Source organism: Thrips palmi, unplaced genomic scaffold, assembly GCF_012932325.1.
Source record: "Thrips palmi isolate BJ-2018 unplaced genomic scaffold, TpBJ-2018v1 HiC_scaffold_4, whole genome shotgun sequence".
Lineage (NCBI taxonomy): Eukaryota > Metazoa > Arthropoda > Insecta > Thysanoptera > Thripidae > Thrips > Thrips palmi.
Window position 1 is genome coordinate 4,414,191 of NW_023144631.1, and position 22,715 is coordinate 4,436,905.

General features: G+C 42.4%; 1 protein-coding gene across 2 annotated transcripts in view; it reads left to right on the forward strand.

The window, feature by feature from the left end:
• Positions 1–22,715, forward strand: part of LOC117649315 — a 72,826-nt gene that overhangs the window by 34,898 nt on the left and 15,213 nt on the right. The window lies entirely within an intron of this gene.

Below are 22,715 nucleotides of genomic sequence, written 5' to 3' on the forward strand. Positions count from 1 at the left end.
CTCAAAGGCTGAACATCCTGGCAGAGGACAAGAGCACGCCTCAACGGTGGTGGCGTTGCGCCTGGAGGACACGCTGGCTGCGGCGCGGCCTAGGCGACGTGGTAGCGTGACTCAAAGGCCCAACAACCTGGAGGACGCCACGCACGCCTCAACGACACGCGGCCTAGGCGGCGTCATGCGCGACTGAAGGGCTCTGCATGCCGGCGGAGGCCAAGCACGCCGTCGCCCTGGTGGTGAGGCTGCGTGATGCTTGAATGACGGGGGCGCTTGGAGGACACGCTGGCTGCGGCGTGGCCTATTCGGCGTGCTTGAACGACTCAAGAGGGCCTCACAACCTGGAGTACGCCAAGCTCATGACGCCGCCGCGGACGCGTGACGTTGAGGCGTGCTTGGCGTCCTCCAGGTTGTTGGGCCCTTGAATCACACTAGCACGTCGCCTAGGCCGCGCCGCAGCCAGCGTGTCCTCCAAGCACCCCTGTCATTCGTGCGGCGTTCAGCCTCACCACCTGGGTGACGGCGTTGTTGGCCTCCGCCGGCATGCATAACCCTTAGTCGCGCAGCACGCCGCCGCGGACGCACCGCAGCCAGCCTAGCCTAAGGTCATATGGAAGATAGGTCGGCGCAAGTCGGCGCAACCGAGATGCATGCTGGGAGACCGGGCAGCTAATCCCTCCCGTATCCGTCGCCGGCTGCAGCGGAGGACCGCCTACCTGCCTGCCAGCCTGCCTGCCGGCTTGCCCGGGGTCCCAGCATGCATCTCGGTTGCGCAGACCTATCTTCCATATGACATTAGCCTAGCCTGTCCTCCATGCGCGACGCCACCACTGTTGAGGCGTGCTTTCTAATTGCCTAGTTTCTACCGGAACTGGAATGTTTTGTAATATTAAAAATGCATCCATGGGATGTACGTACGTGAGTCCACGTTCCTGCCTTTAGGGTAGTACAGAAAGAGTGCCACAACTTGAAGAAATGAAAATGAAACATGAATTTTAAAACAGAAAAGATAGAATATTTTATTGGGTCTTCAACAGTGAGCAGGGGAAAAGGAAGAAGACTCAGCAATAAATGTTTTCAAAAGAACTTGCAACTCGTCGGGAACCCCTGGCGGAGATGGAGCCGGCACAGGAAAGTCCGACACGCTGTCTTCTGCTCTTCAGGGACCTAGTGACATCCCTTCGATGGCAATCGACCCTTCCACCGCTTTGAGTGCCGGCCCGAAGCCGCCCTAGGCAGCGTGCTTGTGTGACTCAAAGGCTGAACATCCTGGCAGAGGACAAGAGCACGCCTCAACGGGGGTGGCGTCGCGCCTGGAGGACACGCTGGCTGCGGCGCGGCCTAGGCGGCGTGCCAGTGTGATTCAAGGGCCCAACAACCTGGAGGACGCCAAGCACACTGCAGGAAATAACCACAACAAAAGTACACAAATTTCTGGCAAATTTTTTATCAGGTTTTTATTGTACTTTCAAAGTACAACAATTGTTGTACAAAGTACAATGGAACCGGCATGACGAGTGCTGGGCAGTGCAGGCCTCGTTGTGGTTTGTACAATTCTCGTTGTACTTTCTACAATCCCTGTTGTACTTTTATTGTACAGTTTTTGTTGTACATTTGTTGTACTCTTTACACTTTTTCTTGCAGTGCACGCCTCAACGTCACGCGTCCGCGGCGGCGTCATGCGCGATTGAAGGGCTCTGCATGCCGGCGGAGGCCAAGCACGCCGTCGCCCTGGTGGCGAGGCTGCGTGCCGCGTGCCGCACGAATGACAGGGGAGCTTGGAGGACACGCTGGCTGCGGCGCGGCCTAGGCGGCGTGCTAGTGCCACTCAAAGGCCTCACAACCTGGAGGACGCCAAGCACGCCTCAACCGTACGCTACCTGCGGCGCGACCCACACTGCAGGAAATAACCACAACAAAAGTACACAAATTTCTGGCAAATTTTTTATCAGGTTTTTATTGTACTTTCAAAGTACAACAATTGTTGTACAAAGTACAATGGAACCGGCATGACGAGTGCTGGGCAGTGCAGGCCTCGTTGTGGTTTGTACAGTTCTCGTTGTACTTTCTACAATCCCTGTTGTACTTTTATTGTACAGTTTTTGTTGTACATTTGTTGTACTCTTCACACTTTTTCTTGCAGTGCATTCGGCGTGCTTGAACGACTCAAGGGCCTCACAACCTGGAGTACGCCAAGCTCACCGCAACCGTGACTGCGCGGTCTGCCTGGGACTGGTTGCGCACTTTTTCATAGTGACGGAACCTTTCGGCCAAGAGTAGAGAGCCTAGACGGCTCTCTAGCTTAGGGTAACGTGCCCAGTGATGGCCAGGGTACCAGTGATGGCCACTTCACACTTTGCTCTGACTTTCCCACCAGGCGAGATTAGTTAAAGAATTGAGCTTTTGAGGTTTTGTACTGTCACCTATTGGCAACACAACGCCGAAAAAATTTCAGCTTTTTAGTGTTTTGGACGGCCACACGGGCGCAGCGCGCTGAACACTGCGTTCTCGGCCGGTCGAACGTTGCTTTCCTTACCGGCCCAGATTAGCGCAGGCTTTAACGGCGTCGCTTGTCATTTGTGAATACGAGGTCCGTGCAAGAGAAACATCACGTCAGAAGAATCGAAAGAGGGCAAGTTAACCATAGCATGCAAGTTTTTTTTGAAATTTCGTTACATTTGAGGGAAAAGGGGTGGTGGCCAGTACTGGGCAGGCAAAACAGTGCACAGCCAGTGATGGCCACAATAGTGTTTTGAGGCAGACTTTGCAACGAGCGATGCGACGCCGTGCATATCCGTCTAGTTTGTTGCCTGAAATATCTTGGTTTTGACCTGGCATCTCACTCCGCCTGCCTCATGGGGACCTGAATTCACGGTACCATGGAAACTGTTTAGACTCCGTACGTACAATAAGTTTTGTTTTTAAGTCAAAATTTTAAATATGCGATAGAAACAATTCGATTTCAGAAACGCGTTCACCTCAACAAGATGAACAAAAAATGTTAAGCATGTTTTAGGTTCAGGCTTGATTTTCAGAAGTTATCGGCCTTGAAACAGGAAAAAAGATGCATTTTGTACCTTTTTCCACTTTGGACACCGATAAACCTTTGAATTTGAAGTATGTACCTATAACATGCTTAACATTACATGTTCACCTTCTCGAGATCAAATCATTTCGGAAACCAAATCTTTTCTATCGCAAACTTCAAATTTTAACTTTAATTCTATATTTATGGTATAAACACAAGTAGATTCCCAGGGTAGGTTCCCAGGGTTACACTGATTTCCGTTTCCTAAGACACAGTGACCCCTGTAGCTTCGAACAAGGTGCAAACCAGCTGAAATTGGGTTCAATAACTGTCAAAAACGAAAACAAAGCGCTCAAACCCTAGTGTGGCCATCACTGGGCCGGGACCCTGGCTATCACTGGGCAAAAGGTGGCCATTACTGGGCAAACTGTACTGATAGTTTGGTTAATTTTTTCTCAAAGAATAAATTTAATTTTGCTGGTTTCTACCCTTGGGAGCCTTTACTCTATCCTTCTTTTATGTTTCTGGAAATTTTCATACCGGTACGACGTGCGGGACGCTTAGTAAAGGGGTTAAAGGCGCATCAGTGCGCTAAAAGTGGCCATCACTGGGCACCTTACCCTACAGGCAGCCTGTCACCTGGTTTTAAGCCTTCGAAATTTTTCATAGTGTCCACAGTGACATCACGGCAGCATATTTATGCCCCTACGTTTTTAAAATAATTTTTAGAAATTATTTACAGTTATTTGATAATTTTTAAAAATTATTTAGGGCAACTTTTACGGAAAGTGGTGAGCAGCTCATTTATTTTGCATTTTTCATCCATATTATTTAGTTTTTTAAATGGAGGAACCAAAAATTAAATAAATTGTCAAATATTCCGTTTTAAATGGGGGAACAGATTTAATGGTGGAAAGTTTGTATGGGGGGAAGTTAGATTGGTGGACAGTTCGGGATACCACTTCATTTCTACTCCAGACTTATAGTTTCATCTCAAATTAGCTCATTTTTGACCAAACTTTTCAGGTCGAGTTTTATATTGTTTCCTGCAGTCTTGGGTGTGCTGAACTCAAAAATGACTTCCAAATTTTTCCCAGATTCACACTTTACCTAATTTTGACCAAATTTTGACCAAAATTTTTGAGTTGAGTTTGATGTTGATCTCAGTAGTTTTTTGTGTCTTGATAACGAAAATCACTTCCATTTCGACTCCAGACTTATATTTTCATCCCAAATTAGGTCATTTTGGACCAAAATCTTCAAGTCGAGTTTTATATTGTTACCTGCAGTTTTTGGTGTGCTGAACTCAAAAATGACTTCCAAATTTTTCCCAGACTCACGCTTTACCTAATTTTGACCAAATTTGGACCAAAATTTTTGAATCGAGTTTGACGTTGATCCTAACAGCTTTTTGCGTGCTGAAAACGAAAATCACTTCCATTTATACCCGAGACCTACATTTCACTCAGAGCCCATAAATTGCTCATTTCGTCCAGTTAAGCAAAGTCCGAAGTGCAGAAACTAATTCGCATCGCTCAGCCACACTACGCGCCCACAGTAAACGGCGCGTACCCCTAGTTCTAGTTGGAAGTATGGGTCTGCAGTTGTTAACATGAACGCAATTTCTAAGTGTGTTTCCTGTTTATGGTGGCGTAACATGAACCCTGACACTGTTACTTAGTCGGGTAACATTCAACAGCCAGCATTGAATTGCTTAATACGATTCACAAATTTCAATTACCATTCGATATCTCCTTGTTATTGAACTTTAGTAATACCTGAAAAGTCTTTTATCTCCCTTTTATTTTAAACTAGTGGATGAAACCATATTGATTTATCTCAATTAATTAAAAAGAGACACATTTACAGGCAGGCTGATTGCAACTACTTAACGGAGAAGACCTTCTGTCAGATCCAATGAATCGTTTCATAGAATCCAATGTCGAGCCCACTTATTGCTAAACGCAAGTTAATCTTATTCTTAATGATAGTCATGATGTGATATTTAATCTTTGAAACAGTATAGCATAAGTATTTACCTAACATTCTGAGTAAATTAAAAAGAGAGCCAACTCAAACCATGAAGACACAAATTACCAGTTGTCGCAGACAATGTATGATGAAGTTAACAGAATCGTCTCATAAAATCATATGATAAAGTCACTGAATCGTCTCATTGAATCAGATGTCAATGTCAAACCATGTATGCGCTACACTCACTCACCATATAGTTATCTTTAAGGTTAGTACTATAGTTAACTTACAGCATTGCAATGAAGCCTTTTCCCAGAGTCAGTGCCAAGAGTCAGCAAAGACTATTTATTTTGGCAAAATTAGTGTCTGGTTTGTACCTTTAGATTGTATTAATCTATTTTCTAACTAATATTGAGCAAAGCAAACAACTAAAAAGTATAATGTCTGGGAATAAAAATGGAAATACACTCTCAAAGCTTAAAAAGACTAAATCATTCTTGCAATTATCAAACACACTCCACTGACTAAAACATTTCCCCTGTGGCGGGGGAGGGGAGGGGGCGGACGGACGAAACGCGTAATAATTGTCACTTTCATTTTCCGTATTTCACTGTGTTGACACTCCGGAGGGGTTTCAATCCTTCTAGAATATCGAAAAACTATGACCGAACTCACTTCTAAGCCCTTCTGCTCTTTATTTCGTTTTATTTGCCAATGTTTTGCCAGGTCCCGTATTTGAGAGCCGCGGCCGCAAGTATGAAAAATTACTACATATGCTGCCAACCTAACCACGCTAAGAACCTAATTCAAAAAGATGTTTTGAATATTTCAAACGGTAGTAATAGTTAATAAAAGATAAACTCCCCCTGTGGGAGCTTTAGGAGAGGTTCGGTGCAAAATTTGGGAACCATTAGTGTTGTAGTTGCTGAGAAACGTGAGCGTGTATGCTACAGACAGACAGACGCACGACCAGTCACTTTTTGGAGCGCCCAAACACGGCAAGGGCTCGCTATCGCTCGCCAAAAAACAGGAACCAGTAGATACGTTCCCACTGGTTCCTGGCTTTTAGATTACTTTTGTTTTTCACTTGGCGACGAGCGAAAGCGTCTATTCGGAGAAATTCGGCTGCTTTGCTCTATTATGGGTGCTCACTACGGACAGAGTGATACTACTATCACGCAACCACTCTCGCCTCACTGCCATTCGAAGAAAGTGACGTCATATTCTTCAGTGTTTGAGTACCGACATTCGTCGAAACGTTACACGGCCGTCAATTTGGGCCCAAATGGGAGTGATAGTACTGACTTCTAGCTTTTGCTAGCAGATACCCTCTTCCTCATCCCAATTCGGGTCAGGAAACTTCGCCACCCCAACTTAGGCGATAGGATTTATAATCCTTCACACTAATTGATTAGGTAGGATCTTGTACGTGCAATTTGCACGATTTATTGCATACGTGGAATTTGCATATCATGCGGAAAGATGCACAAATGACTGCAAATTCACGCACAATTCTATGCACGACGGTACACAGGTTTAAGATTATGCATCACCACGTACAAAATTGTACACAAACATTTAGTGTGCTCACCCCTACTCCACCAAATTTGGTATTGGTGAGGACTTTTCAGTGAATGGAACTTCCGTACGCTTTCTTGTGAGAACTCTGCGAAACGTCCCGCAAATTTTACCAAGCCTCTGCACTCCGATGGGCCCTATGAACAAAGACCGATGTCCTTCGGGTCGCTCGAACAAAGTCCGATCTCCTTTGGGTCGCTCGAACAAAGACCGATCTCCATTTCCTAACCTCTCAACGCGTTCATTTTGAAGTCCAAGAACAATCTCTACGTTTTGATTCCACACAAATGAGTTTTAGAATATCATTCTCTAAACAAAACCTTCAAACTATTGTTTGAATTGGATGTCTGTTGCGAGAACCACAAGATAAAGAAGCGGCGAATGCAGAAACGGCCGAAATGGACATCGGTCTTTGATCGAGCGACCTAAAAGACATCGGTCTTTGTTCATAGGACCCATCGACTCTATTCTTCTGTACTCTATTCTATTCTTTTCCCATCGACTCTATTCTTTTACGTCCAAAATCGCGGATTTTGTTTTACAGCATACCAAGGAGGAGCGCAGCCAGGCCACCGGCCGGTGCAAGCGAGTGCGGTGTTCGTTCGGCATCACGTCGTACATCCACCACCGCAGGTGCGCCGACAGCGGCCCTGTGGCCGCGGCCGCGGCCTCGCTGCTCGACATCCTCCGACGGCTGGTCGCGGCAACAGAGATGACCTCGAACGGAAACATTCGGCGTTTAGAATCCTTTTTACGATAACTTACTTCTAAGGTGCCCCTCTACCTTTGAATCAACACGTTTAAAACCTTACGAAGTATTTTGCGCATTTGTAAGATACAAACTATATAGTTTGTTCGACGAAAAAATAGTTCTTGAATTACGAAGTACTTTCTTTAAGGGGGGAGACTCGTCTTTGACACCGTAATTTTAGCAAATTTCAGGCTTTCATGTAAACTCTTTCCAATAAATTTGAAGGTTAGTGGGGTTTTCCAATAAAAAGCTGGTTCTTTAAGGTTCATTTTGAAAAAAAAAGGTTGACTCTAGGCCTTATAACCTAGGATCTGTAGTCTTTCTGCTAAACCTCGAAAATACGCCAAAAATTCACTGCGCGCATGATTTTTTAAAAATGCGGCATCGTATCATAAATGTCTTTGTTTCTCCTTCAAAAGGACTCCTGGCACTGTAGATTGAACTAGGATAATTGAAATCGGTGGTACCTCAGTGCCTGAAACTTACATTTTTAGGTGTACCAAAAAAAGTATTCAAATTTTGACATTTCAATGATTGTTTTCGGCCACTTCCCCTTGTCCGATTGAAGATATCCTAGTTCAGAATGACGGCCTTATAGAGGTGAAACTCGCGCTGCTCGCTGGGGGCTCCGCCCCCAGACCCCCGCATGTGTGGGGCGCGTGCCGAAGTCTTTTCAGTAAGTCCGTGGTGACCAAAGGCTAATTTTCTAAGGAAGTAAATGTACTGCTTCTATGAAAGGCCTATTTAACAGCTTTAGACCATATAATAAGCTACTTTTACTGCCCAAATAGATAGCTTGTATTGCATTCGCTACTGTGGCAGTCAATGGGTGCATACAAGGTCCGGAAAATATTGAAGACTGCTTTGACAAGGATACCGTGAAACGGGGTAACTTCGGACACTTTTGATAGGTTTTTTTGAAATTGTGAAAGTTGTGGTGCTGTCATGGACTTGAGGGTTAAAATTTATCATCTACCCACCTTTAGCTTCGTTTTGGCGCTTATTTCAAATATCCGCACCTCACCGTTTTTACAGTGGAGGGTCCGAAGCAGTGTCCGAAATTACCCCGTGTTTTGGGGTAATTTCGGACACCCTTGGAAAAACCGACTTTTCGTTCTGATTTTGGTCTCAAAATCGATCACTTTCTCTCTCTAAAGTGCTAATATGATTATATGAGAAATTCGTAAGGGTTTAGATGTAAAGGTGAGGTAGGGGTGGTCATTCATACATAATTTGCAGTTATGTTTTTGCACTCATATGTAGTTCGATTTCAGGAATACATAGTTGGTGAAATTAGTGGAGCCATTTAGAACGCTTCTATTTTTTAATGTTTGACCAATTGGCTTTCATAGGCAACTCGGGCCATACTTTATTACGCGAAAGTGAATCTTAAATCTTCCTCTACGAGATTACATACGGTCACATACATGCATATGAAAGGCAAGTAGTCGTGTCGTACGTACGGTTAGGAAGATACAGGGGCTCAGTGGAAAGCTTTGCATTCCAACTGTAGTAAACCGGCGAGCTATGCAGCCATTCGCCAAGTCCAACTCTCATGTCACATGAAAGAAAATTAATCGCGAAACAGTCGTTGACAATGAGGTAGGACATGCACATAAAACTAAGTATTAAAGATGTAGCTTTGCCCAATCTTTATGAAATTCGAAGTTTACAAAGCAATCGCTGTAACAATTGGGAATTATCGTTGTTATTGGATTATCTTCAACTTTCAGAAGAACTCTTCAGCTTCCACCACTCAAACCCTGCGACATTGGAAGTGTTCAGGACATACCCACTCTCCCTGGCGTGACGTTTGTATGTCCGAAATTACCCCGTGAAGTAACATTTTTTTAGTTTTGAGCCCATATAAACCATACTATTTGACCCAGGTGATTGAAAATTTGACACAGTATGCTCTTAACATGATTGAATCGACAAACAATCACCTCATGAACCGGCCATGAACAGTTTCGGCTTGCCAGTCAAAGTTTTTACGCATAAAGCGAATTTAGGTAAAAATGGTGAAATACAAAAAGCACTCTTTCTCCTGAAGTTTGCCCCAGATTTGGCCTCTGGGTGATTGATCAGATGGTTTTAAGTGTGGCCGATGCGATGCGCGCAACGGGACAAGCCTCCAAGTTGGCCGTTAGATGGGAGCATCATCGCGATGCTTCCGGGCAGAGTTGTCCGAAATTACACCGAGTGTCCGAAATTACCCCGTTTCACGGTAGAGGTGAATGGAAAAAAACGCAAGTCTCTACGACCACCCCTTGACCCTAAACATTTCTATGAGTGAGTGAGTGAGTCAGTGAGTGAGTCAGTCGGATTGGGGCTTTATAGGTTCTTGATTGATGACTTTGAGGACGTTGCCGGTGACGGGGCCTGATTGCGGCATAGTTTCGGAAATGTCTCGACCAGATCTACCGATGGGGCGAATAAAAAATTTTAGTCGGTCGGTCCCTATTTTTGAAGATTGAGTTGATTTTGTTAAATTTAGGCCTATTTTATCGTTTTGAGGATGTTGCCGGTGACGGGGACCCGATTGCGGCACAGTTTTGGAAATGTCTCGTCCAGACCTACCGATGGGGCGAATAAAAATTTTGAGTCAGTCGGTCCCCTTTTTTGAAGATTGAGTGGATTTTGTTAAAATTAGGCCAACTTTTATATCGTTTTAAGGGTGTTGCCGGTGACGGGGACCAGATAGCGGCATAGTTTCGGAAATGTCTTGACCAGACCTACCGATAGGGCAAATAAAAATTTTCAGTCGGTCGGTCCCCTTTATGAAGATTGAGTGGATTTTGTTGAATTTAGGCCTATTTAATCGTTTTGAGGGTGTTGCCGGTGACGGGGACCCGAATGCGGCACAGTTTCGGAAATGTCTCGACCAGACCTACCGATAGGGCGAATAAAAATTTCCAGTCGGTCGGTCCCCTCTTTTGAAGATTGAGTGGATTTTGTTGAATTTAGGCCTATTTTGATATTTTTATATCGTTTTCAGGATGTTGCCGGTGACGGGGACCAGATTCCGGCACAGTTTTGGAAATGTCAAGACCAGACCTACCGATAGGGCGAATAAAAATTTTTAGTCGGTCGGTCCCCTTTTTCGAAGATGGAGTGGATTTTGTTGAATTTAGGCCTATTTAATCGTTTTGAGGATGTTGCCGGTGACGGGGACCCGATTGCGGCACAGTTTTGGAAATGACTCGACCAGACCTACCGATAGGGTGAATAAAAATTTTCAGTCGGTCGGTCCCCTTTTTTGAAGATTGAGTGGATTTTGTTGAATTTAGGCCTATTTAATCGTTTTGAGGATGTTGCCGGTGACGGGGACCCGATTGCGGCACAGTTTTGGAAATGACTCGACCAGACCTACCGATAGGGTGAATAAAAATTTTCAGTCGGTCGGTCCCCTTTTTTGAAGATTGAGTGGATTTTGTTGAATTTAGGCCTATTTTTATCGTTTTGAGGATGTTGCCGGTGACGGAGACCCCATTGTGGCATAGTTTCGGAAATGTCTCGACCAGACCTACCGATAGGGTGAATAAAAATTTTCAGTCGGTCGGTCCCCTTTTTTGAAGATTGAGTGGATTTTGTTGAATTTAGGCCTTTTTTTTTATCGTTTTGAGGATGTTGCCGGTGACGGAGACCCCATTGTGGCATAATTTCGGAAATGTCTCGACCAGACCTACCGATGGGGAGATTAAAAATTTTTAGTCGGTCGGTCCCCTTTTTTGAAGATTGAGTGGATTTTGTTGAATTTAGGCCTATTAAATCGTTTTTTGAGGATGTTGCCAGTGACGGAGACCCGATTGCGGCACAGTTTCGGAAATGTCTCGACCAGACCTACCGATGGGGCGAATAAAATTTTTTAGTCGGTCAGTCCCCTTTTTTGAAGATTGAGTGGATTTTGTTGAATTTAGGCCTATTTAATCGTTTTTTGAGGATGTTGCCAGTGACGGAGACCGGATTGCGGCACAGATTCGGAAATGTCTCGACCAGACCTACCGATGGGGCGAATAAAAATTTTTAGTCGGACGGTCCCCTTTTTTGAAGATTGAGTAGGTTTGCTCGGAAACGGTGAGAAATTTGTTCCCCTTTTTTGTAGATAAAGTAGGTTTTCTCGGAAACGGTGAGGAATTTTCAACTTTTGGGATTTTTCCCAATTTTCCCATAAAATTTGGAATTGAATGGAAAAAACCGCAAGTCTCTACGACCACTCCTTCACCCCAAACATTTCTATGAGTGAGTGAGTGAGTGAGTGAGTCAGTCAGTGAGTCAGTCGGATTGGGGCTTTATAGGTTCTTGACATTGGAAAAATTATGAAGCCAAAACAAGCAACGGTCTGGCTTAAATCGTGCGCGCAAGACCCAAAATATTACAATTGAGTAAAATGGCTTCAAAGTTTGACCAGTCTAACCTATCCTGTGGAAAATCAATTACAAAATTTCATCCTGTGGCCAAACGGGTTTGAATTTCGAAACCAGCCAGCCACCCAATTCAAGGGTTGGACACAAAGAATTCAAAAAACTCATAAACGAAAATCTGATATTTTGACGGAGAATGACGAGTCTCCCCCCTTAATCTTAATGTAGGCCTATGCTCAAAATACTTTGTCATTACAAGGTTCCTTTTTTTGTAACGTCCAATTTTTTGGCTGAGCGATAGCGAAGCCCATGCCGTGTTTGGGCGCACCAAAAACTGACTGGTCGTGCGTCTGTCCCTCTGTATGTAATCACTCACGTTTCTCAGCAACTACTGAACGAATAGTATCCAAATTTCACACCTGATGTCTCCTAAACATCCTACAGGGGGAGTTTATCTTAGATTAACAATTATCATCGTTTGAAATATTCAAAACATCGTTTTGAATTAGGTAATTAGCGTGGTTAGGTTGGTAGCAGCGTGTGGCTGACCAATTTCTCATACCGGCTGCCGCGCTTGCAAGCCGTCTGCAAGACGGGACGGCACTTATGCAAATAAACAAACTAAAGAGCAAAGGGGTTCTCAAATAGGTACTGAGATAGTTTTTTAACATTCTAGAATGATTAAAACCCTTCCGGAGTGTCAACAGAGGAAAATACGAAAACTGAAAGTGAGAATGGTTTCCGTGTTTCGTTCTCCTCTCCCCCTCCCCCTTCACGGGGGAATCTTCCTTCAGGTCAGTGCACTGTGAGTGTAGTTGTGGATTGTTAATAGAATGTTTTCTTTGCCTTTTACTTTGTATGCATCTACTGATTTTGTTTCCTCTGATAACATCTTTATTTTTAAATAACATAGTCCATCAAATCAGGTAAATGCATGAATAACTTGTGTTAAAATTGGAAGACATGTTAATTGTCTTGGTTTGTCTCGGGAAATGACATTCTATTGCAATGCTGCAAGCTAACATAAATATTTTAGTACTAAGATCTATTGATTAAAAGAATCCATAAATAGATGTATTTAGTGCAATGAATAATCCATATATTTAGTGCTAACAGATTTTGAATTGATATTGGGTTCAATGAGACGATTCAGGTTTTGAGCGGTGGGTGACTTGGTAATTGGATTTAATGACACGATTCCTTTCACTTCACCAAAGTTTGTGTCCGACAACTGGAACTAAGTATTGGTAATGGTTTAAAAGCTGGCTCTCTGAATGTAAGCCCAATGTTAAAACTATACTGTATTCTTTTACTCCAAAGATAAAATATCACGAGGCATGAATAAGGTAAATTAAGTTGGCGTATTGAGCAACAAGTGGCCTCTGCATTGTACTTCATGAGACGATACACTGAATTTGACAAAACTTGGTCTCCGTCGAATGCTTCAGATCCGCCTGCCCTAAAATGAGTCACTAAATATAAACTATGATTACATATTCCAGTCTATATTGTTTAATTCACTGGTTTAAAAAAAAATAATGACAAAAGGCTTCTCAAATATATCTAATAAATTTGTGAATTCATGAGTTTGAAGAAAAAGATATATCTAATAGTGACTCAAGCGAATTAAGCGATTCTATGCTGGCAATGGAATGTTACTCGACTGAAAGAATCGCATTGGTGTGGCATCAGGGTATTGGTGACGACAAAGGGTGATCCATGAAGACCAACCCAGACCCATTCTTTACCAATTATTGATCAATTTGATATCAATATTTTTCAATCGAATCTCATATTGATTCTTGGAGTTTTTGGAGTGCTGATTATGAAAACCACTTCCATTTCTACTCCAGACTTATATTTTCATCTCAAATTAGGTCATTTCAGACCAAAATTTTTAGGTCGAGTTTTACATTGTTTCCTGCAGTGTTTGATGAGCTGAACTCAAAAATAACTTCCAAATTTTTCCCAGACTCACGCTTTAGCAAATTTTGACCAAATTTGGACCAAAATTTTTGTATTGAGTTTGATGTTGATCCTAACAGTTTTTTGTGTGCTGATAACGAAAATCACCTCCATTTTGACTCCAGACTTATATTTTCATTTCAAATTGGGTCACTTTTGACCAAAATTTTCAAATCGAGTTTTATATTGTTTCCTGCAGTTTTTGGTGAGCTGAACTCAAAAATGACTTCCAAATTTTTCCCAGACTCGCGCATAACCGAATTTTGACCAATTTTAGTCCAAAATTTTGGAATTGAGTTTGACGTTGATCCCAACAGTTTTTTGTGTGCTGATAACGAAAATCACTTCCATTTACACCCCAGACCTACACTTCTTTCGATATGAGCCCACAAGCTGTACATTTCGTCAACTTAAGCAAAGTCCGAAGTGCAAATTCGCATCGCTCAGCCACACTACGCGCCCACACACAACGGCGCGTACCCCTAGTTTAAAGGATTCTGGATTTGGAACTTAAATGCTCACGTTGCATCTTAGGCAAATTTGGCAAAGTTTGATCGGAACGAATACTACGGTGAAATACATTTTTTGGAACAGGTTGAGTGTCAACCATGGAGAATAAAGGGGCTCTATTATCCATGGTGTGAACTCTGACCTCGATATCGCCAACGATGATCTGCAAGATGGCCCGGTAAAGGAAAGCTAGGGCCGCCGGCCAATGTAGGAGCAGAGGCTAAGCGTGGCTAGGCGGAGCTGGCAAAGCATCGCGGTGTCAGTCACGCTTGCTTTGGCCGGCCCTACCTTAAAAGTATTATTACAATAAAATTTGAAGCTAACATCTACTCAAATTTATGAAATTTTTTGGGATTGGACGAAGCTACGAAATGAGCTGCCCATACCATTTCACGATACACTGCGAGAAAAAGTTTGGATAGTACAACAAAAGTACAACAAAAACTGTACAATAAAAGCACAACGGGGATTGTTAAAAGTTCAACGAAAATTTTACAAACCACAACGAGGCCTGGACTGCACAGCACTCGTCATGCCGATTCAATTGTACTTTGTACAACAATTGTTGTACTTAAAAAGTACAATCAATACCTGATACAAAATTTGCCAGAAATTTGTGTACTTTTGTTGTGGTTATTTCTAGCAGTGTAGACCCCTTCAGTCTTCGCCCAGTCAACAACGAAAGTAATCAAAAAGTCAGGAACCGGCAGCACGCCCCCTGGCGGTCGTTGTTGCACTCCCAGCAGCATGTTGCTGACGTTTTGCTCGATTCGTCCGATTTTAGGCAAGTAATTAGTGCAAACACAATGCGTACTTTTCCTATCTTCAAGAACCGACTTTGCTTCTCAGCCGCTTCTGTAATCTGGCCGGTGCCTTCCGACTCGCTGCCCTAGTCTCTAATGGCAGCAGGCAGTTAATTTTTTTTCTGATGACCTCACTGAATGCCTCAGGAGACCAATTGTCTTAATGGGCGCCGAATCACGCCCGGTTATTTCTAAGTCGGAAATCAAGGAATAATTTAAAACTGAGGGACCTTAATTCAAAAGCGCCCAGCAGAACAACTCGGAACTGAGTTTACTTTCTCTCCTAGTGTTCTTACAATTGTTGAACGGGCTCACAACATTGGTGACCTACGGTTCCAAGAGGTAGTACACTCCATCATCATCAACACTGTTCAGCCTCAGCATACCTGTTGCGGTTTGAATCAGCAAGACACTCCGATCTCGCGCAATCGGCCCGCAACCTCAGAAAGGGTAGGATTCCAGCATGGTCGTCATGTCCGCTGCCCTATTGGGTTGTCGTTCAAAGTTCCCAAACCATTGTTCTCACTGGACTATTCGACGCGTCCTAATAGAAAATTCCTAACTTTCGGAGCAGATCCAAGACAATCCACTGAAAATTGAATGGCGAGACTGATGGCCAAAATTTGGCGAGACAAAAAAGTCTCACCATTTTTTGGCGAAGAAACAAATGTCTCGCCAAAATATGGCAATAATTGACTGGGATATATACCCGGTATCCAATAGAGTGGGGTTGCAATTATTGCCATGTTTTGGCGAGACATTTGTTTCGCGCCAAAAAATGGCGAGACTTTTGTTTCTCGCCAAAAAAATGGTGAGAATTTTGTTTCTCGCCACAGAGTGGCGAGACTTTGTTTCTTTCCCCTAGGATGGAATGAATTCCGTCCTTTGACTTTTCAGTGTCCTAACTGCCAGAGCTGGTCCAAGACAATCCCAACTGTCAGTGCAGATTTACAACTATCCTAACTGCGCAGGTACCTAATAGTGTTCCTAAAGTATCTTCACTGCAAATCAGAGAATCTCGATACATGTGAAATAAAATGTTCACTTATTTATATAAGGATAAATCTTTGTAACAAGCCCTTCGGCGAGTAATTTTATGAAGTATGTTGACGTCACGGACTTTGAGAAAACGCCGCTTTTCACGTGATGTGCAGTTAGGATAGTTCTGAATTGACACGAAAAGTGTTTTCCTGTTATTTACTCCCTTGGAAAAATTTTTTTATTAGTATTTAATGAGACCTTATAAGCACTAAATTAAATTTTAACATAGACTTTATTAGACCTGACCCCTTTATTAGATCTTAATGTGGTCCACATTAAAACTGAGTAAGTATTCCATTTTAAACTTAATTTGGGCATGTTCAGGTTAATGTGGTACAATATGTGCCCTCAATTTGCCCGGTCGGCGACGATATGCTCACTCATCCTTATTAAGACATACTCAAAGCAAATTAAGTTCCCCCTCGGAGGCATATTAAATGTAACTTAGGTTCAATATTCAGGTAAATGAAGGCATACACGGCTTCAGCAGATGCCCCCTGACCAGGCCTGTGCACTGTGAAGCGCCTGTCAACCAAAGCTTGGGCCAACCCGCACGTCACGCGTGCGTGCGGGTGGCCTACCCTGGCGAGCCGTTCGCAGCCAGGTTGAAAGGGAGGTGTGTGGGCGAGAGACATCTTGGTTAGCTTCTCACATCAACAAGCAAAATGTGACTGCGTGCCCTGATAGCTTAATACGATTAATGCTTTGAATTTCTGTCTTTATGTTGTAATGCGGGTCTTTTAATTATCAAAATAAGAAAAATGAATGCCAGTAGAGATCATACTTTTAATGGAGAAAAGAATCCTGGAAGAGGCAATTAATAATTAAATAAAATTGGTAACAATGTTTAAAAATTGCAATGATATTTAAAACATTAAGCTTCTGGCTTAATATCGCTGAGTGCGACACAGTGCGATACAAAAATTACATCCTTTGACGATTAAACATACACAAATATAAACACTAGATATGACTAGAACTTGACATTACTGTACAAATTTAGACTCAGTTAGTTGAAGCAACATCAACATACTCTTAAATAAATACCATAGAGATGATCATGAATTAAAAAAAACACTGAAGATTTAAACTGAAAAACACATTAAAGTCAGTTGGTTGTCAGGTCAAGAGGTTGATCATCATTGGTCTCACTTTCTTCATTTTCACCTTGTGTTTGACTATCTTCTGCAAATAATTGAGAGTTAGTCACATCGTGACCTAGCACTATCAGTCTGCTGGATCCTGGCTCAGCAGCGTGCCATTTATTTAACCGCTCAATATAAACTTTGGCAGCAGACTCAGCCTCAGCCTCAGTTTCTGTACCAACAGAAAAAAATGGCCATTAGCATAGGGCAATGCATGGAATGATGTTCCAATAAATACACCTAATATACAGTCATAACTTACCTCCCCAGCCAAGAATGACAGCAAGCTGTTCACCTTCAAAGTCCTCTCTTTCCAGGTACACAATGTCCCCCCCACAGTGCAGTCGTCCTTTCGAATCATAATTTTCAACATTGACGATGAACCCATCCTCTAAAAACAACACAGTCAAGTAAATTTCTTCAAGGAACGGATCCACAGAGAATTGAGAAGCAGCCATCCTAGTTTCCAAGCACTGCACTGCACTGTCAAATCAGAACGAATGAATGAATGAATGAATGAATGACACAGTGTGGAGCCATGCGACCATTCAATTTCTTTTTTCTTTTCTTTTTTTTAGATTTAGAACAGTGCTACCAACTGTCACAAGTTTAGAATGTACAAAATAAAGGAAAAACGAATACTTAGAAAACAGACCAATTTCAACTTAGGTTCATTTTTAAAATTTTTCTCATGAGTGTACATAATTTTATTCCATAATTAGTTTTGGGGATGCCCTTCAGTCAAAAAATCTAGTGAATTGCTAGTGCTCCAAGGTGAAGGGAGCAGGGGAGGGAAGGGCGATGAAAAGTGTTTCCAGGCCATTCCAGTTGGGCTTAAGAGCCTTGAATACCGAGGGGCTTTGTCAGAAAATGTTTACACCTTTTCGGGCTAATAGACTTATTCTTGGCTGTTCAGTGCGTGCTTAGAAAAAAGGCATGAAAATGTACAAAGAAATAAAATGCAGCAAATTTTAAATAGTGACAAAATTTAATGACTTAAAAAACACAAGTACACTCGTTAACATGACGAATTCAATATCACAGCCACATAATTTACTTCAAAGTTGTTTAATTTTCTAGTTGACTAAATTTGTTACATAATTATATTTCACATATAACACTTGAAATTCATCCATTTGAATAGGTAACTCAAGACAGACTGTCATAACGTTGGCAAATACATTCAAGCACTATCACTTCACATTAGCTTCAAATACATCACAACACAGGTGTAAATGGGATCAGGATCTTCTGATCATTTACCCATTTTTCTGATAAAATTTGGGATTTTCTGATCATTGGTGCACTATCAGAAAAATTGGCATCAGAATTACAAGAATTTCTGATAACTGTGAAATGATCAGAGAAAAAGTCTGATCGCTAGTAAGTGATCAGGGAAAATTTCTGATCCGAAAAGTGATCAGACAGTGATCAGAATAGAGTCATCAGAAAACATAGACATTCTGATAACATGCAAAACTATCAGAAAATCGTGATGTCTCAAAAATCTAGATGCCTGTAAAACAGAAAGTTTTCGGAATTTTGGTTTCAAATTTGGTGAGCGATATGTTCGCGACATTTGGCTAGGGCATTTTCAAGGTCATGAAATTTAGACCATATCTTCTGGCATTTTGAGAGCCGATGGCGAGCTAGCGTAAAACGGATTGCAGAATTGGATCGGACTCAGTTTCGACCCCCTAGAGCCGTTTGCCTCATCTCCGTATCTTTCATGGTCGTGAAAATATCCCGAGTCAGATATCGTTACATTTCTGATAATACAATTTCTGATTCTACTCCAGTGGTGATCAGACCCGAGGTGATCAGAGCCACGCTGATCAGAAACGTGATCAGGAATCAGGATAAAAAACATCAGAAAAGGTGTTCGAAAAAGCATCAGGTTTTTTTCTGATCCTCTATTTTCTGATCCAGTAAGTGATCAGCGCTAGGTGATCAGAAAATCCTGATCCCATTTACACCTGTGAAATTGTACTCATACCTATTAGGTAACACACATACAAAGGAATCAAGTTTAACAACTTTTGAGAGATCATTAATATTCACCAACACAAGAGTATTTGTGTCAGATACAGGGATAAGGTGGGTAACTTGACAGCGAGTAGCTAAATTATAAAAAAACCTACTATGGTCTACAGTTAGAGCTTCAAGAACAGCAAAGACATTGTTTTCAGAACCACTTGAAAAAAAGAACCTAATTTTACCATAGTGAGTACATCCATTTTTCGAGTATTTAACACAATAGTTGATCCGTTTCTTTTCCCGGAAGTAGTTCATTGAGGTGAAAGTAATATTATTTTTCAAAGTAGCTCGAGAGAATATTTTGAAGGGTTGCTCCAAGTCAACAGAGTTTAAAAAATCATGGTCAAGAGTAGACAACTTGTCAATGTGCAACTCGCCTGCAAGTTTCAAGTTGGTTTCAGCCCCTGCAAATTTATGAACACGAATACTGCCCCGCAACACTTCAACACCATGAGATACACGAAGCAAGTTAACAAGCTCTTTTGCACGGTTCTTGGTGCCATGTATAATTTTACCCAGAATACCATTGAAGTTTTCAAATGGAAAGGCCGAGGTTGCCCAGAGCGGGCCCCATCGTCTTACATATAAACAAAGATGGATTAATTGATGACAGTTATAGGTGTAATTCACTGGCCCATACAACCTACCAATGTCTTGAACAAAAGCCTTGATCAATGTTTCAGCTTTTGTCAAATCAGTATCTGATATTTTTTCTTGAAGAAGCAACCAAATGGCAACAACTAACAACATCCAGTGTTGAGAATAAGCTTTAGGTAAAAACTGAACAATTATTGGCAAAGAATAAAACAATAAGAATGCTCGTAGTTCACTAGCCTCCCAATTGCCAAGTTCTGAAGCATCTCGAGGAAGTCTGTTAATACAATCAGGTGGCTTAATATTCTTCATTGCCGAATCTATTTCTTCAATGTTGTTTCCCAAATACCAAGGACCTATCACAGTTGTCCATAAAGTAAGGAAATGCCTAACTACTCCAAGGCAGATACCGTGCATGTACTCTGCATAGACACAGGTACTAAGGTCCAAAGAAGGGATTTGCTCAACAACAGAGGGACCAACAACACCACTGAATCACCTACGAGATAAGCCTTTCTTGCCTGCTTGGTCATTCTTCTGGCTGTCCGCAACTTTGCTGGTTGCCTTTTAAACAAAAACCCTCGCCTCTTTTTAATTTTCTTGTTGCCTAGTCTTTTTTCTCTAAGTTGTGCTCTGGTAAGTGGAATGCTGTCAGATTTTTGCTCACAGGTGTTGCATGCTTCAATAGCACCATGAGACTTAATATTCTGAATCTGAGCACGTACAGGGGCGTCTGCGCAGGCCAGAGGACCAATGACTGAAACTTGATGAACAACTTTAGATATGGGATGAACAAATGAAACTCCACCTTCTTCATCAATTTCTTTCAGAGCAGCGACAAATGGGCGAAGCAGAGTATTCATTGGGGGAGGCACTGGCTCACACCAAACACCAATAACAACCATGAATCGAGATCGCAAGTTGGGAGGCACTTCACAAACAGTAGCTAAAATGGGATACAAATGACATTTTGAGCTTCTAGAGAGAGAAACACCATCAGTATTCCATTTGAGAGTAATCCTATACCTATTGTTCACTATACACCTTTTATACTCAGTCCCATCACATATATCAGAAATGCAACTGTCCTGAGACTTTGCTTCACACTCTTGCCCGTATTTGTCAATGATATCAGCAAAATTATGATGCTCAAAATAAAACTTGATTTGTTGCTTCAGGTCAAATAAATAAAACTTACGAACAGAACTTGTTTGACATGATGGACAAGGCTGATCGAGTGTACTTCTATAAAGCAGGCACTTTGAACAACAATAAAATGTGGAGGCTTCATAAGATGGAGCCAAATCCTTTAAAAATTTAAATAGAAGATAAATTGACTTGGGCATTGTGTGCCCAGATGGGAGATACTTGACGAAAGTAGCCAAATGGTCTTTGAGACTTGTCTGGGATTCCTTATTGTTCAAAAAGTCGTCTAGTAAATCTAAAATGGCCTCTTCTCGGGAAAACTTGCAGCCGATGTAAAGAGGTGTGAATGCTTCACTTTCATCTTCGTCACTGCCATTGAACTGTAATTCTTCATCGGAGGCATCATACCATTCTTCACCATCCTCAGGGTCCAATTCACTTGCATAACTTACGTCAGATGGTTGGCCTTCTGATTCAGAATCCCCAGGTGGGACATCACTATCACTGCTGGAAGGGATGTCATCAGAATCACTACTGCTGTCACTGTTTTCTTTTGCATTGTCTTCCACATTGTCTTCCACATGGAGGCGTTCATCACCATTCCCATCAAGTAGCCCTTGGTTCTGCCAGCGACGTGCAGTTGATATGGAAGGCTAAAAATAAAAAAGCACCAGTAATTCTGCTGATACGATTGCGTGACGTAACTCAATTTTTCCCCAGTGCGAAACAGGAAATGAAAACTTCAAAAATAACATGGGGTGATCAAAAGCAATCGGATTTAAGTCTTAAATGAAAGAAAGGTCATTACTTTCGAATGGTTGTGCCTGACATACCTGAGAGTTTCCATCACGAAAGGAATAAACCTGCCACTTTCGCCTCTTCGGAGGCGGACTTGGTTCATGCAAGGGAGGCGATGACGGTGGACTAACTGGAACAGGAGATGAGGCTGGAGACCTTGAGGATGATGGTGAGGACGACATCGTGATCTGAGGATAAGGTCGCTCGTTTCACCTGTAATAATATGTACAGTTGTAGATGGAAACCAAGGAAAGGTGTATGGAGTTCACTCCAAACTTTATCACACGGTTAACTTACGTTATTTATGTTAAAACAGCTACGAAATAGACGTTGTTTTCCTCCAAGCAAGCGCGGCGCATACACTCTACAAAAAATGTCCTGTCAACGCCGTTAATTTATTACCAATGTTTGCTGTTATGCAATTCACGGCGTTTGCTGTGAACTAGTTCACGGCGTTCACTGTGATCTCGGTTACAGTGTTCACTGTGATCTGGCCACAGTAAACGCCGTGAATTGGAGCCTGATTTGCAGTACTTCGGTGCTTAGCGGCGTCAAACTCACAGTGTTTACTGGGGACCAGATCACAGTGAACACCGCGAACAAGATCACAGTGAATCCCGTGAGCAGATCACAGTAAACGCTGTGAATTGACCGACAGTGAAAACTGGTAATAAATTAACGGCATTTACAGGACATTTTTGGTAGAGTGTAGGTTAAAATACACACATGGCAGTGCTACATAAATATGCTGGATAGGCTGGAGACCTTGAGGATGATGGTGAGGACGACATCGTGATCTGAGGATAAGGTCGCTCGTTTCACCTGTAATAATATGTACAGTTGTAGATGGAAACCAAGGAAAGGTGTATGGAGTTCACTCCAAACTTTATCACACGGTTAACTTACGTTATTTATGTTAAAACAGCTACGAAATAGACGTTGTTTTCCTCCAAGCAAGCGCGGCGCATAGGTTAAAATACACACATG